The following is a 6,751-nucleotide window of genomic DNA, read 5'->3' as shown; positions in this document are numbered from 1 at the left end:
AAAGATAGCATTTACTTGTTGAATTGTGACACATACAGCAGCTTTGTTCAGGCAGGCTTAAAATGGTAATTCAGTTATTAATTCATTAATATATATGCTAATTAAAAATTATTAACTTACACATACTGAGGTAGATTTGTCTTTTAAAAATAAAAAACATGGAAGGCAAACAACATGACTTGCCAGGTGGCAACACTAGAAGCTGCTGGCAATTTGCATCCGGAGATTCATATGATTCGTTACTGTTGTATTTGTATCAAAATATTCTCATTTGTAAAACTGTCTTCAGGTGTCAAAAAATATCTTACATTTTGAGAAATAACGAGCTTTTTCTCACTCACCTCCTTCTTTCTATTTCTCTAGCTTTTCCAAACTCGTCTGTGAAACCATAAACAAAAAGGTATTAAAATAATGAAAGTTAGGTTGGAAGTTCTCAGGAGTCACATACACCAGCCAACTGAACTCTCAACTGGGAGGTTTGTCATTAGGCCTAATTATATTTCCCAGCTCCTTTGGTTTTCCTGGTTCCCTGGTGACCTCCCTGGTTGTTGAGTTGGGCACCCCTGGTTCCCCCCTCCGGGGGGGGGAGGCGGTGTTGGCGGCATGGGGACCAGCCAGGCAGCGCTGTTGGTGCTGGTGGTCCTCAGGAGCTCTGTGCAGCCATGGCGATCGCCATCTTGCCTCACAGAAAGTCCCTCTTCTGGATAATCTTCTGAGGGGTTTTGTTTTGTTTTATCCCCCAGGACCTGGACCATACCAGAAGTGGTGAGACTTGTCTTCCCATAGAACTCCTGAATGTAAGTACTGCACAGGAAGACACCTCTGACAATAGGATGCTGGATAAACAAGAGCAAGGATGTGAGAGATTGGGTTTACTGAACAAATATTTGGGGGCAAGGTTGTTTCAGACAGTCTCATGGGCTTCCTCATTAAATAGACTCCACAGTGAAGATCAAGGGGTCAGGGAGCTTGTAGCTGCAACAGAAATTGGATTGTGTGGAGCCAAATTGAAGAAGATAATCTTCTGCCTAGAGGCTGTCACCCTGGGCCAGGTCAATGTGCTTGTTAAAATCCAGCTGCCATCAGAGGACATCCCTCACTACAATCCTGGTAGCTAGGATGTTCTTGCCTACAGACAGAAAGGGGAATGTGCAAGAGATGGAGGATGAATGAAGCTGAAATGATGGTGTTGAAATCAATAAGGTGCAGTGATTATCCCTTATAGTGCCATGCCAGGAAGATCTCAGTTGTCCTAATAGGTATTCACTCTGACACAGCCCAGCCCTTTCCCCAGACCAGCAAATTGGCCACAATCTTCTCCTCTTGAGTTGGTGAATAAAATGTGTTCCTCCCTAACATAACCATTCACCCATGTGTCTTCTTGCTGCTAGGCACCTAGTTTCGAGGCAGAGAGAAATGGGTTGGATGCTGCCACCTCTTCAGAGAGCTGTAAAATAAAATGCTCTTCTGGACATTTGCTGGTGATGAGTTTTATAGGAGTTCTGTGAGCTCATGTTTAAATCTGCAGTCTTAGGTCACCTCCAGACTATGAGTATTTTGTAGGAGAGACTTAAGCACATGCTGGCCATTTAGGTGTGCAAAACTAAAATGGATTAAGGTAATCTGTTGCCTTGGCACAACAAAAACACTTTTCTCTCTTTTTTTGAAACTGGACTTTTTGCTGTTAGGAAAGTGGCAGGAAAATGCTATGAAAAAAGTGTGGGTAGAACAAACGATTAACAGGAATGCATATAACCATTACATAACCAAATCTAGATGAATTCAGGGTGGATGCCCATGGCTGTGCCATCAGAATGCATGCTCAGTAAGGACTGGACATAGCCTAACCTCTACGTGGGTTTTGTGCAAGGAAATATGAATGACTGCTCAATGAAAAGGTCACCTGGAGGAGCCCTTATTTTATCTTGTTGTTATATTTTAATTGTTTTGATGCTTTTATTGTACAAATGCTTTTTTTAAAATGAAGGGCTGGATAGAAATGCATTTAATAAATAAATAAAATGTGGTTTCTCCCAGACACTTCATTGACTTCTTCTCCGCATAGGCCTACTTCATTCACCACAGTCTTCTGAGAGAGAGAAAATCTGCTCAGCGAATTTAGGAAGATTATCCCATCAATATTTTCATCATAATTGTTGAGGGGAGGGGGACAAAGAGCAAAAGGAGCCAGGAGACATTCTAAATGGGGCAGAGTCTTAATCCCAAATGGGACTGCCGTCACCTTTCTCTTGGCACCATTAGAGTGATGAGCTCCCCAGTGTGACTTATCAATCCTTCCGTGTTAATAGACTCCTCGTCAGTTCAGCACCTCTGTGAACTTCCTCCTGCTCATTGCCTTCCCTGCCGTGCCAACAAGTGCAATAAACCCAATGTAATAGCATCTCGGGCCATACACTTTATATCACACCTAATCAAATCATTCGCTTGGTTTCCCCACTCTGTCTTTCATTCCCGTTTGCTGACAGAAAATGTGTGAAACTGTTTCACACAGTAGCTTCTGTGACCCCAGCTTAGCACTGTGCAGCCTTGGGATCCAGCTGGATTCTAACCTAAGATTCTCCTTCTCGAAACGACACCCTAGAACAAGACACAACTTGGTGTGAGACATCATAAATCTTATTTTCTCAGCGCACGCACCCCGAGGCCCGTCTGTGTCACAAGGATGCAGGCAAAGGCGATGAATGTGTGTTTCATTTTGAAAGAACAGATTTGGCAAAACTCTGGACTGGAAGCAATGGGAGCTCCCCCCCAAACCCCTGCTAAGCCTAACTGCATCAAAAAGAGAGGAGCGGTTTTCATCAGGAAGGTGGGGTGGGGGCAGAGTAGACTTCCCAGTGAAAATTGTACCCAGAAGTAAATGTTTAAAACATCCCTTGCTGCTAGCTACCCCATTCATGTTACATGAATAGTTTGACCACAAATATGTGCATTGTTAACTATTACTATTTTTAACATGGTTTATCATTTGCCTTTCCACCAGAAAAAAAAATTCAATGTAACGTATAAAAATATGCAACTAAATACAATAAGGACAGGGTAGCTCCAATGTTACATCAAGGGAAGTAAATAGAATGCATTGAAGAAGCTCTGTGGGATATTTCCTAAGGGGGGCTTGATTAGATTGGCAGGATGTGGTGTAAATATTGGTACCAGAACTGGAGATTCAGCCTTACCTTTCAGTTGGAATGGCACTGGACTGATGATAAAGAGGTGATGAAAGCCATGTGAGACCAGAGTGTACACACACACACCCTCCCGAGACCATAATCAGATCTTTATTACAATGAATTCCTATTGAATTCACGAGAGCTCAACACTTCAGCAAAGAGCTGTCATCTGCCAAGTGTCCAATTTGTTCTCGTGGCTGTAGAATCTCTCATCCTAATGAAATGATTAGTATTTGCCATTTCATCCTGTAACAGGTAAAGCCTTTCATTCACTTTGGGGCTCAGCCACACTTCTGCTTGTCGCACGGGTCCGAGTGGTCTTTCCCCTGGAAAATCTACTCTTTGGCGCTAAATCGGAATGAATAGCAGTCCATAGAAAACCCTATTGCCGTTAGTTCTGATTCAGTGCTAAGCTGCAGGTTTTCCTAGGCAGAATCGGCAGGGCAAACAAAAGTGTGGATGAGCCCTTGGATTGGTTTATTGGTACAGACCATTGACCTCGTGGCTATCCATTCACTGGAGAGGTAGAGTCCATATAGCTGCTGGATCTCAGTAGCCAACCATGTATTGAAGGTCTGTTGCGAAAATGAATAAGAATACTCCTTCATGGCTTCAGAGGTTCTCAAAGAGTATTACCACCACAATGAAAACAGATCAGGCTGATGAGAAAATAACAGAATAAGGGTGCTTCACTAGTTTCTTCACTTAGTGGGATGAGATCTCAAATCATGCAGAATAAGTTTTTGAAACTATTCTGTTTAATGGTACTGTTGTTCCCCACATCTACCCTGTCATTTTGCTGTGGTGTGGAGCTATTAGTGATTTGCAATAAAGGAGAAAGAGGTCACGGTTGGGCTTCCTCCCCTTCCCTCTCTCTTCTGAGGACTGCCCCCTCTCGGTTTACTTGCCTTGTAGCTCATCCTTTGTAGCCTCACAGTACTCTTGCGTTGGCATCCATCTGTCTCAGGAGGTAGTGGAGGAGTGTGGCTTTGTGGGTGAAGTCAAATTGTTGGAAGGCACCTGCTATGGCTGTAGAGAGCAATACGGGAGAGACATGTTTTGTTGCAGCTGAGGCAGATGAAGGAGTCCGGTTCTGTGGCTGCACATGCACCATGACATTTCTTCTCTCCTACTCTTGTGCAGGGATGAATGAATCGGTCAGTTCCAATTTCTCTTATTTTTCCAGTCTTAAATTCAGATCTCCACATTTCTGCATCAGTTTGCAATATTGTGAAAGTTTAACAGTCTTCTAATTGTGTTTCAGTTCGTGTGTTGTTTCAGAAAGTGCAGATTAGGAGGTTTCGTATTAAAATGTTAACCAAAATAATTTTCTCCCTCATCCTTGCTCTTTTGAAAGAGATGAAGCTGGAAGCCCAGAGCAAAACTTTACAGCTGGGCTTTACAGCTCAGAAGGCATTTGGACCTGGGCTTCCCATGCCCAAGTACACATTCTAAGTCCAAAGCACGCTGGCCCTCAGTTTTGCTGCGATGGGTTTTGAGCAATCACTCTGATGCAATTTTCAAAAGACAGAATAAAAGCAAGTGAAGGCACATGCAGGAGTGAGAGTAGGGATGGGGTAGGGGGTGGGTAGCATAATTGTTTCACACTTGATATAGCTTTATTCCTGCTTCAAATATTTATAAGAACCCTTCATCTAGTATTTATAACATCCTGATTATTCTGATCATAAATTACTGACAAACCTAACAGGGTGGCCTTCCCACTGAGTTGAAGTGATGATGTTTGTGGGCTGCTGGAATCTTCCTTCAGATCTAAATAAGGAGGAGATGTTGCATGCAGTCCTTGACCCATTAATAGACCTGGAATGAATGGGCCACAAAGGGAAGAACTCATCTCACTTATTTCTTCTTCATGTATTAGCAGCAGAAGCAGCAGTGTTAATTTGATTTCCTACCCACCCTTCACCATAATATTTCAGGGCTGCTTAAAATGAATTACAGTCACAAGAACAGGGTGGGTCCTAACAATATATACATCTCAGGGGTCAAAGGCCAGGATAAAGAGGTCGACCTATAGAGCGTCTCAGCCTTGATTCCCTCTTCTACTGTATTTGTAACTTAGCTACCAGGATGCCTTTCAATGTCTTCTAGGGCCACTTCTTCACATGTACTCGTAGAGACGAAGAAGAAGAAGAAGAAGAAGAAGAAGAAGAAGAAGAAGAAGAAGAAGAAGAAGAAGAAGAGGAGGAGGAGGAGGAGGAGGAGGAGTAGTAGTTTGGATTTGATATCCCGCCTTTCACTCCCTTTAAGGAGTCTCAAAGCGGCTAACAATCTCCTTTCCCTTCCTCCCCCACAACAAACACTCTGTGAGGTGAGTGGGGCTGAGAGACTTCAGAGAAGTGTGACTAGCCCAGCAGCTGCATGTGGAGGAGCAGGGACTCGAACCCAGTTCACCAGATTATGAGTCTACGGCTCTTAACCACTACACCACACTGGCTCTCACCATTCACCAACTGAATCTCTGCAAAACATTTGTAGAAGCCACAGAAAGCTGGTGCAGCATACACCCAACCTGCACATTATGTGCTGTTTCACACATGATGAAAAAGCCAATTTGGGTTTGGCAAGTGTGCACTCAAGAGGGGGTTTCAGCCCTTCACAACTTCTTGGTGAGCGTACCCATATAATACTTTGAGTAAAGGTGAGTAAGAAGTGACAAGAAGTGCATGAAGTTTATAAAAGTATGCCTGGTACAGAGAAAGTGAACAGAGAAAAGCTTTTCTCCCTTTCTCATAATCCTAGAACTCCTAGACCTCCCCCCCCCCCAATGAAACAGAAAGTTGGAAGATTCAGGACAGTTTAAAAAATTACTTCTTTACACAATGCATAATTAAACTATGGAACTCCCTCCCACAGAAGGCAATGATAGCCACCAACTTGGGTGCCTTTGAAAGAGGATTAGACAATGTCACGGTCCAGTCTACTGGCAATCAAAGTCCTGGCTGCGGACATCGGGGCCAGGGGCAAGATGGCAGGGTGGGAGCAGGAACGAGAGTCCAGAAGCCAGGGGTCCGAGGATCAGGAAGCAGGGAGTCACAAAGTCAAGGGTCCGAGGGTCGAGAAGCAAGGAGTCAAGAAGCCGAGGTCCGAGGATCAGGAAGCAAGAAGCCAAACGCAGCAAGGCAGGAAACGTGTTGCTGTGGCAAAGAGCCAAAGGGAAATGCTGGCCTTATATCCCTTCCCGGCTCCTGCCACCAGGTGCTGTGAGTTACCAATCGGCCTCACCTGTGCGGCCGCACCTTGCCTCTTCAGAACAAACTTAGGAAGGCCCCAGTCCTGCGAAGCCCTACTGGTCACAGGGCCTGGCTCCTGCACGCATTCCTGACAGACAAATTCATGGAGGAGAGGGCCACAATGGCTATGCTCTGCCTCCACAGTTGGAAGCAACAATGCTTCTGAATGCCAGTTGCTGGAAACCACAGGAGGGGAGAGTGTCCTTGTGCTCAAATCCTGCTTGCTGGTTTCCCACAGGCATCTGACTAGCCACTGTGAGAGCAGGATGCTGGACTAGACGAGCCACTGGCCGCCTCCTCCAGCAATGC

The 6,751-nt window shown here is 44.6% G+C and overlaps 1 long non-coding RNA gene across 1 annotated transcript; it reads left to right on the top strand.

The window, feature by feature from the left end:
* The first annotated feature begins 265 nt into the window (after positions 1-265).
* On the top strand, positions 266-4,052 carry LOC310711101. Its single transcript, XR_014528367.1, has 3 exons — positions 266-476; positions 744-797; positions 2,066-4,052. It is a non-coding gene; the product is annotated as an uncharacterized lncRNA (long non-coding RNA).
* The last annotated feature ends 2,699 nt before the right edge of the window (positions 4,053-6,751 follow it).

Source organism: Podarcis liolepis (genome assembly GCF_965112155.1).
Source record: "Podarcis liolepis genome assembly, chromosome: 1".
Lineage (NCBI taxonomy): Eukaryota > Metazoa > Chordata > Lepidosauria > Squamata > Lacertidae > Podarcis > Podarcis liolepis.
Note: the sequence above shows the minus strand (reverse complement) of the source record. Positions and strands in the feature narration are given on the sequence as shown.